This window comes from Anser anser, assembly GCF_964211835.1.
Source record: "Anser anser genome assembly, chromosome: 1".
Classification (NCBI taxonomy): domain Eukaryota; kingdom Metazoa; phylum Chordata; class Aves; order Anseriformes; family Anatidae; genus Anser; species Anser anser.
The window spans coordinates 131,442,747-131,467,395 of NC_139720.1; the positions used below are offsets into that span (position 1 = coordinate 131,442,747).

At 43.7% G+C, this 24,649-nt stretch overlaps 1 long non-coding RNA gene across 2 annotated transcripts in view; it reads left to right on the forward strand.

Annotated features, from left to right (window-relative positions):
* The window catches only part of LOC310895948, a 28,748-nt gene extending 6,614 nt beyond the window's left edge, over positions 1-22,134 (forward strand). The window contains exons 2-4 of one of the 2 annotated variants that reach the window (XR_014581070.1): positions 2,182-14,800; positions 16,611-16,652; positions 17,464-22,134. This is a non-coding gene — a long non-coding RNA (uncharacterized lncRNA). Of the gene's footprint in view, positions 1-2,181 lie in introns of both variants that reach the window. The other variant, XR_014581071.1, reaches the window with a different exon arrangement.
* Positions 22,135-24,649: the final 2,515 nt, after the last annotated feature.

Consider the following 24,649-nt stretch of genomic DNA (forward strand, 5'->3'; position numbering starts at 1 on the left):
AGTAAGTGCCTCCAAAATGCCTGAAGAAAGTAGTAATTTTGTGCTTCTGTTATAAACAGTTCTATTACAGAAGGAAGAAGCAATTTTTGTAGAGCACTTAATAATAGTCAGATTCCCAGCCTGAGACACAATCAGTTGCTGAAGTGTTAGGAAGTGCTAAGTCCTTACTTTCTGAAAATAACATACCTCCCATTTAACATGTGAAAACAGTGGTCACATTACTAAAATTTAGATCAGAAGATTTTATTGAAAGGAAATTTATGTAGCTTATAGAAAGTCTCTATTGTTAAGAGTGGGCAAACATATGGATAACATAAGGACCAGTTTGAACTTGAAACCTGAAACCAAACTTCTAACTGGTTGAAAATGTTTATTTAACTCAGAAAAAAATCTCTGCCTGCATCTCTAATTTCTAGTCCCTATAGGCAACAAAAATATTCAAAATAACACAGGAAAGAAATGATATCATAGATACTCTGATGCAAACAGAATCGTGGACTTATCTCAAGAAAATATGTGTTCTTCTTAAATATAATGTGATCCATCACTTGATGCATGTTAATCTAATCAGTACCTCTGCATACTACAGATACAATCCTCAGTCAAAGTAAAGGAAGCTGTCCAGTGGCCAGTAGAGTTTGCAAAGAAGTTCACTGACAGATTTATTTCATGAAGTTTTGTGACAGATACATGAGCTTTAACTTTTAAGGTCTCGCTATTGGACCCATTTTTAAAGAATATTTTTTGTTTTGCTTGGATCATTTTACATGGCATGAAAATAATCAATAGAATGGTTAAAGTCTTCATTCTAGAAGAGATTGAAATACCAAACTATTTTATTACCTCTTATAATCAGAATTTTGCATTTTTCTCACCCCTTGCTCACTGAAGCTCCTTGTCGTTGCGTCAGGAAGATCTGGCAAGCACACAGCTTGCAAGGAGGGACTGCCAGCATAGGCTCAGATGTTTTGCAGGAGCACATGTGCAGTAGGAAGCGGGCCACTTGGACACAAGGATAGTAGTGAGAGCTCTAAGAGCAGGCTTGGCGCACAGCACTGCTTTGTATGGCAGTGTACCCAGCACTGAAATTGGCTAACGAGTATCAATGTGCTCTGGTGCCACACCTCCAAGTAAACATGTAGTTGTGGCTGTGGTCATCAGGGACATGCACTGAAACAAAGCAGCATCATAGCTGCTGGGCTTGTATTAATCTGTTTATCAACTTTCAGGTGTGTGTTGATGCTAATCCATTTTGCCTGTTTGGTGGATGGTATTTACCTAAGCCAACATTTTTGACTACTTAGAACAAAAAGATTTCTAGTTCTGTTACTGAATGTAAGATTTTAGCTGACTATCATGTTCATTGTTTCCCTTTTGTATGTCTTCTCACAGAACAACATGGGCTATGGTCTGATTTGATCTTATTTACAGTGGCCACAATTTACATAATCAGGGATGTGTCTATTGAAGCCAAGGGCATTATAAGAGGATTAGGCTGGGGAAGGTGAGATAAGAAGCAGGCAATGGCAGCCCTATGTTGTTCAGAGCTGTTTTTCTGCCACGAATGAGTATTTAAAGAGCTACAGGAGCAGGAGTGATCCCAAGCTTTTAGAAATACCCGTGAATGGAGTGCAATAAATACACAGGAAATGTGTCTGTAGAAGTAAAGAGACAAAGGGTTTATATTCCCTTTTTGTGGTCATTACTAGGATACCAAGTGGTATAAAAATGACTGTCTTGGGCCTGATTCTGATCTCTCTGGTTATCAATTGAGAGAGCTGCCTGCTGTGAACCTGCTGAGAGATTAGCGTGAGGCTGTTTGTGCACTGATTTCCTAAAATATGTCATTAGTCATAATCATGCTTCAAAACACTGGAGCCATTCTTCTGAGCATTTTTTTATAACAGGTTATCTGCCCACCTGAAATTTAGGGAGTTTTCAGTATTTCCATTTGGTAGATAACAGTTTATGGGTCAATAACATCTTACTGCAATTCATGACCATGTACAGAATGAAGGAACCAAAGGAGGTGACTCCCACATCTTCATACTGATCCTGTGAGAGCTTTCTCTTAAGAAAGGCTATTAAGTGTTTTGTTTTTTTTTTTTTCTGCATTAATATATTGTGAGCATGGTATAACCTGTAATATTCACTTGTATAACCTTTTTGGCATATTCTTAGATTTCACAACACGGTTTTGCAGTCATCAGGGAACCCTGTACAGGAGGATGGAGAGCCCAGTTCTGCCAAAGTGCTGGAGACCCTCTGCGCCGTCTCCAAGAAAGAGTGGAGGGCAGGTAACATCACTCTGTGTGCAGAAACAGATGAACCAGAGCAGCTTTTGACAAAGTTTCAGTTCCACAACACAGGGTTTAGCCCAAGACCCTGAATTTTTTATATGCTGAGCTAAGTGATGCTAAGCAGCTTCATGTTGATGTTAGATGGGAAATCCTCATGTAGGCAAGGCCACAGGTGGTGCCCAGTTAAGTATAGTAACTCTTAGCTATGTATGGGCAGAAATACCATTATGTCAGCAGTTATGGTGAGGACTGCACAGGAAGAAATTTTTCCTATAAAATCATCTGATCGTCTTCTCAGGCCCTGCCCTGAAAGGACAGAAATTCCTAGTGCTGCTCTGGGATGTTCCCTCCCTGCACCTATGCAGGCTGAGCCTCTCCCATATCAGCACCCTCTTGCTCCAGCCTGTGTGTCTGGGCTGCCATCCATCTATCTCGCGTGAATGTCTGCCCCTGGGAAACTCAGGCCACCGGGGAGGCAGCACAGAAGGCAAAGAGGTGCGTGAGGGGTGGTTAGAGGTTCATGCTTTTTGCCTGGTCAGCTGAATGCATCAGTGTGCCCTAAACCTTTAAGGAGTGAAAGGGATGCTTCAGCAGTTTCCACTACCGGAAACGTGGATGTCATTTTCTCTGTGCCATAAAATATTCTCCTTTCCCACAGGCAGTAGGGGGGAAACCAGATCGCCTCTGGGCTCAATTGAAACGCTTTATATTTGCTGTTGATTATTTTTTCTGCTAATATTCTTTAGCTTTCATCAATTTCTAATTGATTTCTGGTATGGAAAGCCATGCATGTGCAGCTGTGAATTTAAGGGCGTTGAAATCCAAATGAAATCCAATTTGATGGGCACAATCACAGAAAAATAATATATGCAGAGTTAGTATGCTTTTTTTCCAAATGACTTCCTTCTTCATTAGTGCTCCTGGGAAGGAGAAGAGGAATACAGTTTTAAAGCATGAGGAAATGCCAGGCAGTCAGAGGGAATGCATGTTGATCAGGCTGCAGTTCTGTGACATGGTTCCTAATGAGCAGAAATCAACATCCATTACTTCAGCTTGCCAGATCAATCCCCACTCTTCTGCTTGCTCTCTAACCACTCCTTCAAAAGCATTTATAAACTCTAGGCTGCTGGAGACTCACAGGCTTCACACGACCACAAAAGCATATACGCAAACACATATGCATAAAGAGACACAAAATGATAACTGTTCCCCTCTGTCATTTAATGCTTGTAATTTAGAAGAGATTATTCATGTTGGTTTTGCTTTGACAGAAGAGCAGTGGATTTTTCTGAAATGTACTTTCCCAGTTCAGAAGGTTAAGAACAATTCTGTGCCTGTAGGGCTAAAAAAAAACAGAGAACAAGAAAGAGAGAGGGGAAAAAAGAAAAAAGAAAATCTCCATCCATGTCTGGATTTCACAGGGACGGTTCCAGCAGCCTCATTCCTCCCTCCTTCCCTTCCTCCCTTCTTGCTTCCCCCACCCCTTTGTGTGCTAGAGTTACAATCCAAGGGCTTGGAGACATTTCAAAGGAGCGTCACTAATGAAGACCACATGTGCGCTGCTCCTCTTGAGTTCAGAACAAAGCTGAACTGTAAGAGCCTTCTCTCTGCTGGGGGAAAAGCAGGTCTGCCCCCCTCCCCAGTTACCCACCCACAGGTTATGAATGAGGCTCGCCCAGGTAACTGCCACTTGGTATCACAGAAGTTTGAGGAGGAAATCAATCATCTTTCCAACAGAAAGCTGTAAGGCGGTGAGCATGTGCTTCCTTTGCCAAAACATCGGTGGCAGCACCGAAACACCCCCACATTCAGCAGCACTGCAGCTCTTGGCCCTTGTTCATGCACAGCAGCAGCACATTCGCTGTAGGATTTCTTTGTTTGCTTTTGGGACACTTCCTCTGCATTGTCTCTGGAGCTGCATTAAGGCAGGTTTGTACAAGGAGGTGGGACACAGCAGGGCCTGGTTTCTGAGCTACATCAACTGAGGAGGATGCTGGAGCACGTCATTTCCCATCTCTGTTCACAACTAATCACACTTCAGGAAAGACTCACCAAAAAATAGATAGTGGATCCAGTGGGGAAACAAAAAAAAAAAAAAAAGAGGAAAAAAAAAAAGGAAATCGTCACCTGTAAGTTTTCAATTTCACATCCATTTAGTACTCCCTTTCCAACAGTGTTTGCAACTCAATGTCAGTGGCTGTCCAGCTCAGGCAGGGGTCACGCAGGGGTGAGGCAAGTGGTTGAGGGCTTACTCTGCGAGAACATTAGCAAGGAGCTAAACAAATGCAGTTTGCAGTTTGCAAGCTTCTCTTGCAAGGAGCTCCCAGCGCCCTCATTCCCTGGCTGTGATTAACAGCAATACTGCAGGGTAGTGGAAGATGGAAAGGGTGGTTCAGCCCTACCTCTTCTCAGCTCTTTCTTCTGGAAGAAGTTGGGACATTGGTGGGAAGTGTGACGGATTTTGGTGTCCCTAGACAAGCAAGTTGGCGTCCCTTGGACTTCCATGATATCAGAGAATGGGACGTGTTACTGGGCTACTGGAATGTCTTCCTTCTCAGGTGGCATTCCTGCAGATGGGAGGGGGATAATCGTCAAGCATTCACTCATGGACACCCAAAAAGGGCTGGGGAGTATGCTGAGGAGAAAGGCAGGGTCAACTGTGTGAGGGGACCAGACAACTGAGGGGCTTAGAAACATGGCATATATATTTTAGATTGGTTTCCTAGCAAGAATTAGTCTGATGCAGTCTTGCTTTGTATGTGCAGGCGTGCTTCATGCTCAAATCCATTGGTCAATTTCAGCTAGCAGAAATAACCCACAGCTATTGATTTTCTACAACTTTCATTAAAGTATGCCATGGAAAACCTTTTCTTAACTCTGTTGCTCACAAAATTTCTGACATAAAGAGAAGGCAGCAGCAGCAGATAAGGATATGTTAGGCCACAAAGAAGATGCCCAGAAGATATCTACCTACCTACACCCTTACACATTCATGGTGGGGCTCTAGGTGACTGGTCTTAGAGCAAGAAGAAGACAACCATGGGTCCAGCCACAGTGGCAGCCCTCATGGACATGGCCCTACTACTCTTCTAGACAGCTGAGCACTATGATGAAATAAACAAATATGAAGAACAAATAAAATAAGCAATAAATATGAACAACATCAAAGGCGATGTGCAGTTGTGGTTGCTGCTAAAGCTGCACCTATTTTCTGACAGGAAGCTCTTCCGGTAGAGCTGCCTTTCAGAGCCATTTCTGGTTTCCAACAGTATAGGCATTTGTTTCTATAACAAAAGTACTTCTGTGGATGAAGCTGAGTATTAAAAATAAATGGGAAGAGGGAAGTAGATTCTATAGAAGGGTAACTGCAGAGGAAGAGAAGTGACCTCTGTGTGTGGGTTATTAAGAAAAAAAATAGTGGAAGCATTTGAAAGATCATAGGACTTTTTATATAATCACTTCTAAGTAGGGGATTAAACCATGGTATATATATAGAAGAAGACATAGTCTGAGGATGGTTGTTTGTTCGTAAGTGATCTAGGGTTAACAAAGCATTCCAAGGTTTTATGAAAGCAGTTTTAAACAAATAAACATTATCCTGCAGTATTTACAAGCTAAGCACTTCAACATTATCTCCGTGCATGAGAACCTGAGAGGAAAATTTATTGAAACCCCATGATAAACTGCTTTGTTTAATTGCCGAACCTCATGGCAGCAGAGAAATGCAGATACAATAAATACTGACAAAAAATGTCAAATCTGAAAGTGCTAATGCATTTCATCACCCAAAGTGCAGTTTGTTAATCAATGTGGAGCACCTAAAATATTTCTGCCCCAGGAGTTCGCCTTTAAAGTGATATCTGGAGGGTTTTTTCTTGAATAATATCAGAATGAGTGAGGTTTCTTTTTCCAACATGAGGTGACATTATCAGTGCTGAAGGAGGGATTTCTGTAGCCCTCAGGAGGTTCTTTGAAGCCTCCCGGGCTGTGGTCTGTTCACCAAATAAGCATCCCAAACACTACTGCTGCTTCTGGATTCCTCTTCTCCCCACCAGCTTTTTTTTTTTTTTTTTAACCCCTGAGTATTTTGTCTGCCTTCCAAACACATCGTGAGGTCCACAGATCTAAACCAGCTGTGGTTTCATTCAGTGCTGATAAAATTAGACTGAGCAAAGCAGAGCCGTGTTCCTGGGGAAAGGAGAAGACAGCTCTGGGCTCTTTTCATGAACAGGAGAGCAACGGGGAGCTCCCCTGGAGTCCTTCCTACCTGGCCAAAAAGGGATGGTCCAGCCTCCATGACCACTTCACTCTGAGTGCACGAGTGCTGCCACATAGCCCAGCCCACCAGACTCAGACCTCTTTGCTGGTTTTTCTCACTCTGAGTTCATTACCACCATCTCCACGAGGAAATTCTTCCTAATGTCCAATCTAACATCCTTCTCCCCTCCTCTTCCCCCACCCCTCTCACGACTTGACACTGTTTCCTTGCATCCTCTCCCTTGTCTTCTGAGAAAAGAGACTGACACCCTTCTTGCTGCAACCTCCTTCCAGTAAAAGGAGTTTTGTTCCAAATTCCAAATGGCTTTTTGAATATTTTCATTTCATAACAGATGTTGCCCTCACTGCTAAACTCCCCCTCACCTCTAATGCTGACCTCATTCACCTGGTCTCCACAGCCAGCTGAGGCTGGGGCAATGTCACCTCTGTGAAGCCAACCCCAGGCACAACTGTGTTGGCTGCCAAATGATCTGGGCACCAAGCCCCAAAAGCATAATCCCAACCTGATTACCATCTGTGCCCCACCTTCTCTGGGACATTTTATATAAAGGAATGGACAAGACACTGACAGACTTCACATTTTGTTGGGCTGGTGTCAAAATTAACCTTCTTTCCAAAGAATGTTGTGGACAAATTAGCAGTGATGCTCTGGGTGTTGGCAACCTCTCTCCCTTTGCCTACGTCATGAGCATTGCTCTGCACAGGTGCAGATGCCAGTGTAATGCACATACGTAAATGCATTTCCCACACCCACAGTAGATTCAAGCATAGATACAGGTGTGGCAGTAGCTTGTTTGAAATTATCTGTTTGCAAAGGGGGAGAGCTAATTGCATAAAACACCCAAGAACAGTATCCTTTCATTTTGCTCCTGCAAGAGGATTGTGCAGGATCTGTGAAGTGATAAAGCATTTCACATCTTTAAAGGCAAATGTTCTCACAGCAGTATCAGCTGTGGAAGCAGCCTGGTTGATTTGTACAGCAGTAAGGTTTTCTTTAAGTGAAGATTAGCGCTGAAGCTGCAGTATTTGTTTTATAGCATCATAACCCATTTTTCAGGAAATTCTCCCCATCTCTTGCCTCATAAACTGTCAATAGTGCTCCTCTATCTCTTTAAAACATGGTACTGACTCAGTATGTTTGGAGACAAAGAGCTATTTTGACTTACAGGTTCAATTCCTGTTGACTGAAAAGGGAAGAAGAAAATGCAGAGCCTGAGAATGAAAACATGTCTTATTCCAGAAGCAAATGTCATTAAGGAACGGATGGCATTTGTTCACAAACTTTTAAAAATATTTTTCCCAGCTAAGGCTTAGCTCTGCATGTATTTTCTAGCACATGCTTCCATAAAGAGAAATGAATCTGTATGCACTCTTTGTTTCAGCAGCTCTATGAAGCAGCTTTCTTCTTGGCTGGGATCTCAGAGGGGAGCCTGAGCAAGGCTTGTATGTCCTACTATCCTCAACAAGACACCTACAGGATCTCTGTCCCCAAAGCAAGTGTAACTATCACTTCATCACCCATTTAGCCAAAAGGGCAAAACAGTTATGCTTTCAGGGATGCTAATTTATTTATGTATTTATTTATCTGTTTATTTATTCATTTATTTTCCCACCAAGCTATTCACAGTTCAGATTTGATGACTTCAAAATTTCCCACATCACAGCTCTGTGTAAATATCATGGAAAATGTGAAGGGGAAAGTGCTGCTCAGATACAAGAGGGAAACCGTTAGTGGTCATCACTCTGGGGCAGACCAGGGTAATGCTAATAAAACAGGAAACTCTGAGAAAGAGGCTGACAAATGAGTTGGATATATCAAGACATCTCTCCTCCCATCATCACACTGTTTCAGCATTTCAGTTCTGGAGATATTTCTGCTGAAGGTCATAGGAGCACAGGGCTGGGAAAAGTTATCTGGTTCTCCTCTCAATCCATCATGTCTTTCCTGTGTCCGGGTCTCTCATGGAGGACAGCATGTAACAGAAAATAGAAAACCCCACATTCTCCCATCCAAGAGGAGGCTTTCTTAGTGAGGGCCTGCCCACCCAAGCCTGTCTGTTCCCAATGCCCTGCAGTGGCAGTCACTTGTCACTCTTCCGCAAGAGCCCTCTCTGTGCAGATTTCCATCTCACGCCTGTGTGTGCCAGAAATGCTTCACAGTGTGACTGCTCCTTCCTACCTCCTCAGCAGCAAAACTCATCTCCAGGGAGACGGGAGTTTCATGCGTGACACTTTCGCTGTCTTCCAGCAGCCTTTGGGCAGTGATTACCAAGGATATCTAATGCCCTCTCTGGTGCAAGTACGCTCATTGCCTTTCCACCCTCTAACGCTGAGTTTGTTAAGGAATTCAGCTCTTCATGCTTCATCTCCACGAACATGGAAAATTAAGAGTTTTGATCAAACAAGGGTTTTGAAGCCGTAGGCCACACCCTGTGCTTGGAATGGTCTCTTAAGCCTGAAAAAGTGCATATTGAGGTAGTCACCTTGAACAGAAACCGCACCATGCATTTTTCATCTCGGTTGGTGCCGATTTTACTTGAAATACTAAATTGCACACAGGGGGAGGGGGGAGCTGTCAGGCCAGCTTCCCGGCAGAAGTGAGCAGGTGCTAGAGGGGTTGCCAGGTGAAGACCAAACCTACCAAAAGTGCCAGAGAGGGACCCTCCCAATAAGCAGGGGCTGCGTAAGGTGGGTTGGAGAGGCAGAAGCCAAAGGAGGACAGGTCTGGCTGTGCTCACAGCAGCATCAGAGCAGCCTGGTGTGATTGAGGGGAGCCCTGGAAAAGCAGCCATGTTTTAAATGATCTGAGGCTCACTCCTAACAAGTATTAAGAGATTTCCTACAAGCACTGGAGCTGATCTGGGGATTTCTTTAGCAGCTGCTTATTTAAGAATCAGCCATTGTCTTTTCTTAATCTGAATTCAGATCAAGCCAGCTAGTAATGTTTCTGCTACCATCATTAAATGTCTTATTTTTAATTCCTTTGCAGCAAGGTGACATATACAATGAATATGGGGTCATAGCACAACCTTGACACTGAATTGTGAAGAACACAGGATTTCTTTATTGAGCATATCAAGCAAGGGATTCTTGCAGTGCATTGCTACAGGTATAAAGGGAAAGTGCATTAATTTCAGCAGTTGGGAGATCTTTTTAAAAGTTGGTTTTCTTGCCCATCTTTTTGTCCAGATTCTCATACTTCTTTACAGCTATTTTCAGAAAGAAAGGAAAAAAAGGGGGGGAAAAAAAGAGTAGATGCTGCAGATTCTGAGTCTCTATATGGTCAGCTGTGCTTGCTAGAGTGTAATTTTCACTTATTAATGTGAATAGAAGACAGCTGTAAGTCTGCAGCTAAATTTAAATTTAGGTGTCAGGGCAATATCATCACTACTTTGAATTGTATGATATTGCTTTAAAATTAATGATTATTAAAGGTTACTTGTTCTGTGGTTTTGTTTTTTTGTTTTACTTTGTTTTGGTTTCTTTTAAAGAGCAGGTTCCATTACATTTCTAAGTACAATAACCTAAGACCAAGTCAACAAACTGTGTAACTACAAACATTTCCATCCTAGCACAGAACATAACTTAGCCTTAACTCTAAGATTATGAATTTTAAGGGAAAATAAGTGTTCTCTTCAAATACCCCTAGTAGGATGGCAACAGGGGGAGAAGGATTATGTTTATTGGTTGTAATCAACTACATCACAGTTGAAAGTTAGTTTTGATTTAGACATACTGCCCACTGAATATCAAGTTACTTCTCAAGATTCTCACCCCTTTCTGAGCCTATCTGTCTCTGTGGGTCTTGAGACTAACTGCTGTTAAGCCTCTCTACTTGTAACGGGTGGTTCTGGCTAAAAATCTAATAACCCTGGTGCTATAGGGCAGGGCAAGATATATTTTTGTTATTTATATGAGATAAGAAGTTCTAAGTCTGATCTAGGCCCATGTTTGGATTGCCTAAGAAAGGGTCCTTTTGACTGTAGGACATGTATTCTGGTGTAGAAAGAACTGAAAAAGAGAAACATTACTGCACAGTTTTCTTCATGAAGAAATGTTTGCATTGCAGATCCCTAGTAAGAAGTGATAAATTCTTCATCATGTAAAGACTAAGCATATAGCAGAATAAACGTCTCCGAGGATCCTGTGCATTTGAAGCTCTAAAGGCTGTGATTCCAGTGCTGTGACTGCAGATGTGTGTGTGTAAAGAGATACTGTACATGTAAGCTCTATACTCCATGACAAATGGTAGCTGTGCTTGTGTCTTTCCTTTGGGATAAGGCAGAAGAATGATGACTCTTCATATTCACTGTACTTTGCTTAGGCTAATTACTAGGAACTACATGAATTTGCAATGAATTTGCAATAAATAATTTATCCAACATACTGAAGTCTCATTTTATATTCACTTAGAGCATTATATCTGCAAACAAATGAAGGACTTAACAACCATGCACAAACCTTTGAAACTAGGTGTGGTTTGGGACTCTGACTCTGATCTCAAGACCCTCCCAAAACCCCAGTGACTGCTGAGCTAGGATCAGAAGTGTGTGCTAACAGGCCTGACTCCCCCTACCCTGGGATGTATGGGGTCACCTAAACCTTCTGGCCTCTCAAATAGCTCAGCTTACCCTGAGACATCAGTTTTCAGAGTTTAGCATTAGCTCACTGTGGACACTTTGTCCAGGGTGGGTGAGTCAGCTGACTTAATAAAAAAAAAAAAGGTGCAAAAAGCATTTTCTTCAAGCTGAGGATTTCTCCACTCCTAAGGAAACACAGTCAGCAGGAGTGAGACTGTGTCCCCTCTGCATCAGTCAGGCTGAGGACAGGGCCCTTGATCTCATAAGAGTGCAGTTAATGTTATCCATTAAACTCTAAAAACAAGCTCAGCTGGGGACTTCAGATGGTGACTTAACTTCCTCTTCCCCATTCTGCATCTAGACAGCATTAAATAGACTCATTGTACCCATAAACATTTTCTAAACAGATGCATTAGGTACTATCTTCATGATGACCTTTTAAAGCAGAACAAAAACCTTATGAAATCATAATTTGTCACTTGCAAAAGCTGGGTGAAAGCCCAGCTTGTGGGAAGCTAATTTGATGAATGAGAGCACAACAGTGATGATGGCACAGGAAATGGCTCCATTTCAGTGGTACAAACTGCTTGGTCGCCCTTTGCCATTAATGTTGGATCTGCTCTGTGCTCTCCCTTGGTGGGTACCATTTGAACACCACATGTGATTTGGAGCCCGTCAAGGCTTGGTCTTACCTCCAACCAGTCAGGATGGACTCTGCAAATACTGCCAGGAGGTCACAGAGGTTTTCTAGGCAGTGCTCATGAGTGAGCACACTGTCTTTATGCTTTGCCCCAGCACTGCTGCAGAAGTGAGGGCTATCGCTTAGAGAAAGGACTATAGAATAACAACCACGGAGAAAGTGCTAAATAAGATAGTCAGTGCAAATAAACGATGCCAGAAGAAATAATATTGCTTGGATTTAGGGCAAGTCCAACATGCAATGAACTGACAGTTGCTCCATCCATATGGATTGATCTGCGATTTGGGTGGCAAGTGGAAATGATGCGGTGTTGTCCTTTGAGTGTGCTGTCTGACTTCAATGCCGTGACAAGAAATGTTATGTCCTTTCAGATGATGCAATTATAGAGCCTAGACTGACAGAGCTCAGAGGAGTCTTCCTCAGGGATTTCCATGGTGTGTAGGGGCAGGAAGTCTCTGTGCAGTCTTTGGAGCCCCCAAGCCCCCACTTTCTATAAAAAAAAAAGATTGGAGGCCATGTTGGGCAGGTTGGCCTCTTCCCATGCATTTTCCACGGGGCAAAGGTGATGTAGGGTGCAGCATGTAGCTGATGTGCATGGCCTACCCTCCTGAATCAGAATTAACTTCTTATTCGAGGTCTGATTCAAAGTGTGACGAAAAAGAGAAAAAAAGAAAAAGCCGAGTCAGAAGCAATCTCTTTCTCCCTCCCCGTTTTCTCCGTGCAGGCGATACCTGTTTGTATGCAAACGCGAGTGCAGCAGCTCAGGAGAGCGGGCGAAAGCTGCCTGCCCCAGTGGCCCAGACAGCAACATTCCTCCGGACCCAGGGACGAGGGTGGGGCTGGAGCAGCCAAGGGAAGAAAATGTCAACATCTGTCCGTCACTGCACGGCAAATGGCCAATTATCTTTTTTTTTTTTTTTTCCTGCCTCTCTAAGCTCCAGGCAGACAAAGCCGCCGAGCTGCAGGCTTTGTTGCCTGCACCATTTCCCACCACCGCTCCACCTCTGATATGCTAATGGCAAAACCGAACGGTTTTGTGCAGCTCAAAAGGATCTTTGGGCACATTCACTGGGTCAACAATCCCAACTGCTGCGCAGGGGCTCAGCCTGCTGCGCGAGAAGCCCGGTGCCAAGGGATGTCCCTCCCCCACGCTCCTCCATTTTTTTATTTAAAAAAAAAAAAGTGGAATTAACCATCTGGCTGTCTTGGTGCCCAGAAGCCTAGCTGAACAAATTGTGACATGATATACTCCTATTGGATATTTTCTGGGCCGGCATGAGATAAGCCGGGTTGGGCTCTCCAGTGCAAATCCCTGCCCCACTTAACTGCAGCTCAATGCCCCCTCTCCACTTCGGGGCACCGGCCACCACTCAGCAGCAGAGCAGCTAGGTGGTGCAGAAATACTTCTGCGTTTGTACAGATGCACTGCATGCATGAGAGCAAAAGTAACACTGACAAAGTCTTTTGTTTAGGAAATAAACCCTGTCATACATGCAACATTCGGCACAGAAAGCCAACTTGTTGACCTAATCCTGTTTATTGTGTAGGGGTAGTAAGGCACTTAGGTAGTAATTCTAGATCTGGTTGAAGAATAATTGCAGAGGGCTTGCTGGGTGGCTAGTTTCCCATTCACTGATGTTGTGGAAGTGCCAGGGGAATTGAGCTGTAGGGCAATGGAAGACAAGGTGCTCATAAATCTGTGACAGATAGATTTTGGAGTATTTGTTTTCTATAGTTAGTCACCTGAACTAAGTGTGAACTTTATGAATGGCATACCACTCCTTTTGCTGATGCTCTACTAATACCATGATCACTGTATTAAAGAAGAAGCAAGTTGGCAAGTACTGCAACTGTAAAATCCGAAGCAGTTTTGTGAGCAAGCTAATGTATATAAGTTTGGTAATATACCATCATTACTCAAACCAACTATGACACATACAAACACATCTACTGCAAGTACCCTATAAAAGCTGCTGGACTTAAGGCCCAATGACATGAAATAAAAGCTGAATAAACAAAGCAGTTAAATAGTTCAATGGCTTCCAGTTGACCCTGAGCAGAGATCTGTGTAAAGCTGGATGAATACTGCAGCCAAGAGAAAGGAGACAGTTGTGTGTGTTGTTTATGAGCCGCAGTTCTAATATAGCCTGCATGATAAACAGTGCTGTAATAACAGCTGACCTCTGCCATAACTTGCTTTCTTCCCCTCTTAGATCCTGCTCGTGGGCAGTGAGAGAAAGGTGGGTCGATCATCTGGATCCAGAGCCAAACCACCGTGAAGGCTCATACTTATTTATCCCTCCATGGAAGAATTAGCAAGATGAACATTTTCTTTCTCCTTGCTTTTGGAGATGTTCAGCTTTGCTAACTTTTGCAGCTGCTCGAGGAGGCACTTACGCCTCATGTAAGCCATGGTCTTGCAGCTCTTTGTCAAGCATTTGCACTAACTAACCATCACCACAGTGTATCCTCTGCAGCAGCAGTCACACAGACCCTGGGAAGTGCTATGGGCCATGCGTTCTGCTGCTTTACGGAGCAGGACTTTTATAAAAAGCATGCACAGCATGAAGGAGGAAGCAGATGCAGACTCTCTGTGCACAATCCTCTCCAGTTCCTGACATATGATGGATGGTTAAAAAAAATGGATCTGAATAGTGTGAAAATCTATTCATCCTGTATCACAGAGAATAAATTATTTCCTTTTGGTCATATGCTGTGTGTTGTCCTGGCTGTACCCACCTATGCTGGTATGGAGGAATGCTTTAGACTTGCAGGCTGATCAGAAGAGCGCTCTGTGGTGGCTTTCTGCGTGACACAAACTGTAGATTTTAATTCAATCTCTTTTTTGTCCAAAGCATAATTTCTGATTGTGCTTGTACCTTTGATGAAAGGAATCCAAACTGGATTTATGGAAACAACAGGGCAGAAAATCCAACACAACTGTAAGTAAATATGCTGTCCCAGTGGCTTATTGCTGCATGTGTTGGAAAACTGGCTTTAGCCATGGTCTGGTATTTTCTATCTTCAGCCTCCAGCTGCTGGCTTTTGCTATATTCGTGGCTGCTCAGGTCAGAAATCTTCCCTGCATGTAAGTGCCTGTCCTTGCCCTGAGATGGATGCGGGAGCCATGGAGCTTGCTGTGAGTGTTGTCCCAGGGGATGTGCCCCCACCTCATATCAGAGGGCAATGCAACCCTGTGTGACCAGGCTGGAGATTTGTGGCCACGTTCCCCACTGCTCCCCTCCCCACAGCTTCTCTCCTGGTCCCCAGGGCCATGAAGAAGCCACCCACAGCTGGGGGAGCACAGGATGGCCCAGCACCCTTCTGGGCACGTGTCAGCTCTCGTGGGGCAGGCAGGGCTCAGCAGAGTGGGCTCCATCCTCCTCAGTCCTCTCCCATTCCCTGTAAGTCGGCACCAACTCAAGTCATCTGCAAAGCTTTTCTTTGATAAACTAAATAGTTTGACTTTCATTTAATCTCTCAGGCTTCTGGGAATCACTTTTGTATCTCTTCCCTGAAACTACTTGAATTTGCTGACAGATCTTTTAAAGCACAGGCACCGGACCAGGACAGACACTGTTCATTTGTGGTAGAGAGAGGTGGAAAACCATGTCCAAATCAAGTTCAAATGTTTTATCCTAAATATTTAATTTTCATAAGTTTTGTTGGCTTGTGCGAGAGCTCTTGCTACCTAAGACTGAGCAAAATTTTTAGACTGTTGCCAGGTTTTAGTCTTTGATAATCTCCTAAGGATTCAGGCATATTGCCTGCACACGACATACTGCCTCAAAGCACATCAACAAGGGCAGCAGTTAGTGACATCTAATGAACTTTCCCTCCACTACAGTAAAATAACAGCTGCTCCTTTTAAATATTATAAGCATTTCTCTTTGCCGAATGATAGCAGATTTGGAGGAAACCAACAATTGAATGGTTTATCTCTATTTGTAGATTATTACTGCAATGCTTTCAAAGCTATAAGCTTTCTTAGGCTTTGCTTCTCTAAAACAAATTGAACCCGGGGAGTATGCGTTTGTCTCTGTGCAGAACTCAGCACCTTCACAAAGCTGTGGTGGCTGTGGGTCTGGCTTCCCCATCCACACCCCTCATTTCTGTTAGACCTTGTACTTCTCCAGAGAGTCTCCCTGGGGTGGCACTTGCAGGCAGGGTGACCCCACCTGCCCCAGCAGAACTACTCAATGGAAAGCACCTACTTGGCTGCATCCCCGTGCTGGCATCACCTGGCTGCCCTCCTTCCCCTCCCCATCATTCATGTTGCAGCTAGAGCCACCTTCAAACCAAAAGAGGTTTGAGCTTTAAAAGAAATGAGAGCAAGACTTCATTTACGGCCGTATGCTACCAGAGCTGGGCTTTCACAAAAAAAAAAAAAAAAAAAAAAAGTAGATCAGCCACAGGGAGTTACGCCTGAAGTTATGCCTGAAGACACCAATCAGGGTACTAAATAAAGTCTAAACCTGTGGGAAGAAGCATCTGTTTGTTGCCTGTTGTGCAGAGAGTGCTGAGCACCGGCCAGACACAAAATAGCCTTGTGCATAGCTGAGAAGACTATTGTTTCCCAAAGGCTGCGCATACCACAGCCACAAAGATGTGTCTGACCTGTGAAAGGCCTGCTTCCTCCATTTCATCTGCAATTGCAATAGCTCTGGTTACTGTAGTCTCACCAAAAAAAAAAAAAATATATATATATATACATATATATCCCACAATCACAATTTTTCTCCCTCTCCACAGGTTTAGAAGACTATTTGTGGGGAAAAGGGTACATATAAACAGGTATGCATGTATAAATGTATGTATCTGCAGCTACATATTCATACACACAAACATCTATTTTCCATCAAATACATCCCATATACAGCCCAATTATGGAGAACACCTGTTAGCACAAAGTCACACGTTCATTGCTGAAGTCAGTCACAAGGCACCAGCAAAGAGTAGAAAGCAAAAGAAAAAAATAAATATACACTCTTTTTCTTTCCTACTTAATAGAGATTGCAAGTGTATTTAAACTGTTCAAACTACTCCCACAAATTAAAAGCAGCAGCATAGATATGATTGTGCTGTGAAATAAGGCATAAAACTTCAAAATAAGGATGTGTAATAATTTCAGAAACCCACTTTTCCTTTTGTATATTATACATAATAACAGGCTTCTGTCCAATTTCCATTTTAGTGGATACTGGGGAGGTGAGGGGAAATGTTTATTTTAGCTACTGAGCAAATCAACACCATATTAACTCAAAACACAGAGGCTCTGAGTTATCAATTCAGCATTGGCCCAGCACCTACCAGAGCTGGGATCTGCACAGGATGCCTGGGGCCCCTGCAAGTTTTGGCTGTGGCTACAGAAGAACCAGCACTGTGTGGATAAAACCTTTTGACTCACATCTTTTGAGGGTTGTTTAATGTAAACTGGTTGAAAAGGTTCTTTAAATCAGGTGGCCGGAGTGAAACTGTTCTCAGAGGGCACTTATCCTTCCTTTTTCAATTGGTTGATCACAAATGTAAAAATGTGTGATTCATTTTAGACCCTGTGAAAGCCTATAGGACTCTCTTCACTATTGGTCTTATCATTATTTCACAGGCTATGGACTGGACCCAAAGTTTCTGAGACCTCAGTGTAACATGACAGAATTGCAGTCCAGCCCTTATACTGGAACAAATATTCCATGTTTATTTGGGAATGGCCCACACTGGGTTTGAACTCCTACTCAAATGCCCGAGTTGAGCAAGAGCAGGGGCCGACACCATGGGCCAAGCACACAGTCCCACAGAGGAACAGCACCCAGTGCAGTCTTGCCTCCTGCTCTTGGCTGGGATTGGAAGCCCTTTCCTTCAAACAGGGTGAGGTAGAGTGGTGCCTGAGCTGTGCAGAATAGTTTTGGGTGTTGTCCCATAATCTCTGGACAATCTTTCATGACTGTTTGGTAGAGAGTCCTTGCCAGCTGCCTGCTCTGCCCCTCTGCCAAGGGTTACCACTGTCAAAGAGTCAGCGAAAGGACATCTATTTCCATGTCATCCTGTGCCTGAGCACAAATCACTGATGGAGCTTCTTCAAAGACACTGGATGGTGCCTACAGGCCATGTTGACCTCTGCCAGACCTGCCATGGGAGGAGCAGATGGGTAGGGGATCTGGCGTTAGTTCTGAGGACCAAGGGCATCTTCAGCCACTTCATCAAGGTTCACTTCTAAGATGTGGGACTATCCATCCCAGGCACAGTGCTGATGAGTATTCTACCTTGTAACTCCAGTTTCCCATGATATTTGCTTTGATTTGTTATTGTCAGTGCAAAATAACAAGGAATCTGCCTACATTGGCTCTGCCCTCTCTCTTCCTTTTGCGCTTGTGGCTTTTCTAGCAGTAGCTGCCTGTTTGTGGTTTCCAGCATTCAAAGAAGAAATTGCACACCTGGACACGACGTGAAATCTCTCTCACCACCATCTTTTTTGCTGCATTTTTCCCTACGAATATAAATTGCTAAAAGAGCAGATGGCCTGGATATATAAACTTTATTACGGGTAACAGAAGAGGGGCTGTAGCAGATGAGAACATGCAGTGCTCATGTTTTCCTAAATGGCCCAGTGGTATCTTTAAAGCAGGAAGAGGGAGGTCTGGTTTGCAGTGGGATCACCGAGACAGCCCGGAGTTTCAGATGTAATTCGCACCATCAGGCACAGCATATAGTAATCCTCCTTGATGATGTTTTATGCCTTGGAATCAGTTCTGCCTGTTCTGATTCTGGTCTGTGAATAATGGGAGGCAGCACTGCCAGAGGAGAAAGGATAACCTGTGCTGTTAACTCTGCTGTTTTGGTAATTCCTTCCTATCTTATTCTGTGTTCTTTTCCCTCGTCAAGCCCATTTCTTTTTTATTTTGTCGGAGCAGTTTGTGAAATATAAAGAACACTGACATGTTCCCCTCTCTGATTGTCTCCTCTGTGTGTGCATGCACCGAGAGTGCGTGTGTTGTGTTCAAGGACTGCTAAATGTCACACAGCTGAACCAGAGCACTGCAGCCACGTGATGCTGACAAGCTGCATTCATGCATAGCACATGCCTTTCCTTAGTTCAAAACAGATGTCATTTCCCTTGAAAGATGCTTTTTCTGGATCCCCTGAAAAAGGAGTCGGGTAATTTTATTTTATTTTTTATAGCTTCAGGTTAATAAGTATGTTCCCAAGCTGAATGGAAGACATGAAAGACAGCAACTAGATGCTTCTGAGTTATTGATCTCCTTTATCTCCAAAATAAATTATGTTAAGTAGTTGCTCTTAGGGCTGTGGCTTTGATGAGAAACACTGCAGTGGCTACGTTTCCCTTTTCTATCATGCAGAGGCCCTGCAGCTGAATCCTACTTAGGACTGTGGATGTCATTTTTTCTCATGACTATGCAATGTTCCCAATGCCCAGCATACTTCTTGTAATGTTATTCAGCAGGACATGGTAATTAAAAAAATCATATGTGTCATGGCTTACCTGGCTGCATGCCAGAGTTGGTTTGAGCACCCCCATGTAGACAGAAATGACCCTCAGAAAATGATTACCCATCACTGTTGTGGTGAACCATGCTGCTGGGTGACTGAGAGGACATTAAAGGAAAATGTACTTTTAAATGCATGACAGGAAAACTGGTAGAGAGACGGAATTGTCATCTGTTTGCTTTGTGTGCAATGCTTTTTACACCAAGAAGGAAGGTTAGACTTGAGCAAGCATGAAGCAGAAAAAAAGAAATTTATCAACCGAAATGCTTGCGTGACTATTAGTATGCCTGGGGAAAAAAAGCCATTTTCCAACAGATGAAATTAGTACTGCATCTTTAGCACATATTTCACTTTGCCTTAAAAGGAAACAGGTACTGTTTTGAATTAAATGAGATGTTTGCAGGATTATATACATGTGTTTCATTTGTACGGGTTTAACAACAGAAAGAACTGGGGGAGAGAATGGGGAGGTAAATATATTTCTGGCTGCCAACACTTATGCTTCTAGGTAATTTTAAAAAACTGGCTTTATAGTTGCTCTGTGGGCTATAAAATTCCTTCTTCTCCCATTTAGAAATTCCCTTTGTAACACATGACCACGAAGGACTCTTCTGCATCTCTCCTCTAGCTCAGTAAAATTGCAGTCTGCAATAAAGCTCGGGTCTCTTTTTGTTGCAACTCACTGCTGTGCTGACTGACATGGATTTGTTTGCTGGACTGACCAGATGTGGATATCACACTGCAGGAAATCCAGAAACCTGCTCTGTGGTGAGCGAGCATGGCTGCATGTCACTGCCTGGTGTGCAGCTGCAAGGGGATAAGGTAAACACGAAGGCTGTGCTCTGGCCTCACCTTCGTTTTGGTCCTGCCAAATAACCTTGGTTATGTCCATCCTCTTTCTCTCCTCACGCCTGTCTCACTGGTTTAGCACGCAAGCTCTGTGGAAAGCAGTGCTGCATCCTGTGTCACCGCTGTCGTGTAAACCATGAAGACTTGCAGAAGCAAGCAATCTCCACGGGTTTAAGAGTCTTTGATAGTGCCCCAGTTGGCATCAGAAGACCACTGTCCCTCTGCTCTTCTCCTGTCCTCATCTCTGCCTATTCACCACCTCCTCCAGGTGTGCAGGCCATGGCTGATGGTGTTAATTTTAATGACAGCACCTAAAACAGGAAAGAGGGAACGGCAGGATTATTTTCCCCTGTTACTTCAGGGTTTCAGGGCTTCAGGCTGCTGTTGAGCTCATCCTAAAATTTTACAACCTGGTTCATCAGCTGTGCCCGGGTTTGAGAGCAATGGAGCCATCCATGCTGCAGCCACAGACCACCTTTGTGGACCAGCTGATTTCCCCTCTTCAAAAGGAGCCCAGAGACCTGCCATAACACTTTTAATTAACTTTCTGTGCTCAGAGAGTCTCAGTTGGCTTTGAAGGAAATAGGTCAGTTTACACAAGTAATGAATTTGGCCCTAAGAACATAAACAGTTATCTGTAAAATGTCGGTCTTCAGTCATTTCTTTGGACACGTCTTCACAGTGAACCAGACAACACTAGAAAAGATCTCAGCCTTTTGAATGTCAGTGTGGGTGATGAATTAATTATCAGGAATTGTACAAGCTTTTGTTAAGCATAAAAGATTATTTACAGGAAGCTATTTTAGGTTTGAGCCGCAATGGGAACAGTCTGACTCACCTACACTGCCTCCTATTAAATCAGTCCAAGTAACTAACATGGTCATCACCTTTGTAGATGTTTTATGTGGAGGAGGAATACTTTTTAAAACTTGGCAACAGCAGTTATTAGCTGAGAATATGATCCTTCCAGCAGTGTTTGTGTACTGAATTTATTAAGGTTATTTTAAACTTGGATGACATCTTCGGCATCCTCCACTGTATATTGTGGCTGTCCCCATCAAGGAACGCAGCTGGATTTCTCATCCTGGTCTTTAAGTCATGGTGACTCTGTACAGCAAAATCAATAAACTGAAATGGACATACGATAAAGCAGTATTCACATGGTATACACAATTTAAAGTATCAGCTCCTTTTTTTTGTGCCATTTTCAAAGGCCTTAGCTAAATGAAATTCATTACTTCAGAAGAGCAAAAGAGATATGATTTTGCAGCATTGCTTGAAGCTTTTGAGTTTCACATGCCAGAAAAACGATGGGGGACATTTAGTCAAGGTGTAACTTTGACTGGTCCCTGCCTCCTATAGATGCTGAGTATTGAAAAGAGGCCTTAAGGAACAACCTGACCTGTTGTATGCCTGCACCTCCACTTGCAAGGGCAGGTACCCAAGGGGAGAAGGCAGCTGCAGCTCCTGCAGCCTCCACCCTGCTCAGCCACTGCTTGTGCTGATGTACTGCCCTCTCCATCGCTGTGACTGTGCTCTGCTCCAACCTGTCGCCAAAACCAGTTAAACAGGCACAAATAAAGAGATTACAAAAAAAAAAAAAAAAAAAAAAAACACAAAAACAACTCAAACCATGAACACTTCCTCTCCTTTCTGCCAATTTTTTTTTTTATTTTTTATTTTTTGTAACCTCAGGTTGAAGAATCCGTCCAGTTACAAATTTAGATGCAGGTAAGCTACAAGCTGCAGTCAGCTGGCAAGGCAGCTTTAGCTGCTTTGTAGTTGTTTTCTCACTGAGGAAAAAACATGCAAGCACTTACAGTAGCTGACTACCAAATCCAAAGAGAAAGAAGGAGCTGTTTCACAGCTATTGTGCCCTTCCGGGGGAGTGCAAAGAGTATTTGCTTTGTGGGGAGGGTAAAAGCTGGGGAGGTGACAGACATGAGAAAGTTATCTTCCTGAATGTGTCAGGAGTGCTTTCTTTGTAGAAAAAAGTAAAACATGCTATAGGGGGAAGAGCACGTACCAGGGCTCTGGCAGAAGAGGATCAGTCATGCAGATGGGCCATAACTGGGAAGTGTGGGCATGGAGGAATGAAAAGGAAGCTTGCCCCTGCAAAGGGAGTGAATTAGTGGGTACAGTAAATTTATGTCTGGCACTCACCCTTAGGGGAGGAAGTGAATTACCAACAACAGAAACAACAGCAAAAAATCATAACAACTCCATTCGCAGGACCACAGAAGTGACAGCCATGTCGAGGATGTAGCTGTGGCTGTGTTTGTAACTGGAGGGCAGTGCTGGCTGAAAGACAGCTGTGCTGTCACGGGAGTTGCACACAGCAGGTTGTTTTGAGGATTTGAGACAAAGTTAATATGCATATTGATGCTGTTCAGAGAGATGCCATCCCTTGGCTGCTGATGGAGATCTGGGAATGCCCTTGTGAGGCCTCAGAGCCAGGAGCCAGAAGACTTGGCCAAGAGCCTGACTGTGGCAAAAACTCGAGCTGCAGAAAATGGCTGGAAAGGCTTTTTCCTAGAGCCTCAACCAGTTGTGGTGATGGTCATCTGAAACTGCTGTGAAGAGCATCCCCTCAGGCAGCTCTTGCTGTATCTCAGAGCAGCACAAGTCTGTGCCTGCTGCAGTCCACAGAGAGGTTCTGCACCTGGAGGTGTAGAAGGACCCTGTGGTCTCCTGCTTTTCTTGGGTCAAGCAAGGTCCCTGTGAAAATGCCAGAGGCACTCCTGTATGCTTCTCCAAACCCCAAACTCTCAGGACAGGTGACTTTTTCCTCTGGAAACTGCAACAATTTGGAGTATGAAGGGGAAAGCACATTTTGGGACAGAGCTTGATGAGTTCGATTGAATCAGAAAGTGCGGAGAAACAAATAAAACATTAAGGACCTGGTACATGTTGTGACAGCCAGGATATACAATAGGAGAAATCTATTAATTTCTTGATTCACATGGAGGAACTTCATTCATTACACTTATTCCCGTGACAATCACAGGCCAAAGCTAAACCTGGAGTTTGAGATCTCGAGGCTGACTCCTGGTACCTGACTCCTGAACATGATTCCTGTTGTAGAAACAGCTGACCTTGCAAAGCAGCTGGCACAACCAGAGGCACAAGAAGTGATGCTGAGACCCCTGTTTGAGGAAAGCCCCTTGTCTGGTGAATTTCTGAGGGACTTTCAGTGACTGTCCCCTTGATGTGGAGCTGTGCTCCAGCTCGCTCCCTGCAGAACATGGGAATCAAGTAAAACAAATACAGCAATGTCCTACTGAATCTGCAGGAGGCATGAAGCCATAGCTCCGGGAAGTAAACAATCTCACGCATCTCAGTGGGATTATTACCTCCTCAGTATAGAGCTAACAACTCAAGTAGGGCCGTGATGAAGTATTTTGCTTTTGATCACTTAGAAGATGAATCCATCTTATCCCATGGTATCGAACCACCTCTCGTGTCTGCAGGTGCTCGCAAGCCCAGCTGCACAAACTTGCATCTTCACACCAAGCAATTTAGATGTAATTGTATCTCATCAAGGAGAAAATCAGTAGCACTCTGCAAACTGAGAATGTGGGCAGTATTAAATACGTCGCAGTTAATATCAGGATAAACAATGTGCAGGCTATGGAGAGAGATTTTCCACAGGGGTTTCTTTCTCACTCCTCTATTTTTTTCTCTTTAATCAGCATTTTCGGTGAATACAGCACAGAAATCCTGTGGCATCTTTGCTAAATTTAGGCTTTTGCAGCCGAAGACATACATGGTCCTGATCAGGAAGAGTCAGGAGGTGGTTAGGTGGCACATGCCATGGTCACAGGTAACTATTAATGCCTGGAGGCCAGGTCTTTCCTCATTGAGCAACAGCAGTACTAGGAGCTGGTGCTAAGCCTTGCTGCTGAAGTCATCTAATGGGAAAATAGTGCCAGGGAAACAGGGAGCAGTTTTTTTGCATCTGTTTATGAGAGGGCAGAACAGGCGGCTGCAAGATTGGATGCATGGTAGAGCAGGCACGGGTATGGGGGAGCATGGGGCAGGGGGTAGGCATCAGCAGCCTTCAGGGCACATGCAGCTTCAGAGATGGGTCCTGAGTGTGGGTCTGTGAGATGAAAACATCTAGACAAATCTTGTTTGAAGAATATGGAAAACATTAAATACATAAGTGTCAACTGATTTCAGAAGCTTGAGTTTCATTTGAGTTCTGGCCTTTCACATCCTTCTTTTCTTTTGCTCATTACTGTTTTCTGTTTTCTTCAGCTGCTGTTAAGGCACCTCTGTGGTCATCCTTTGATTTTTTTGTCTGCATTTCACAATAGCAGCTCTTCCCTTTCCTCTGGAGTGGCCTTTCTGCCCTGCTCTGTAGCGGTTCTTCATTAACGGGGGGGATCACACACACAATTCCTGGATGTAGTTGCATGTTCTTACCACTGCAATTC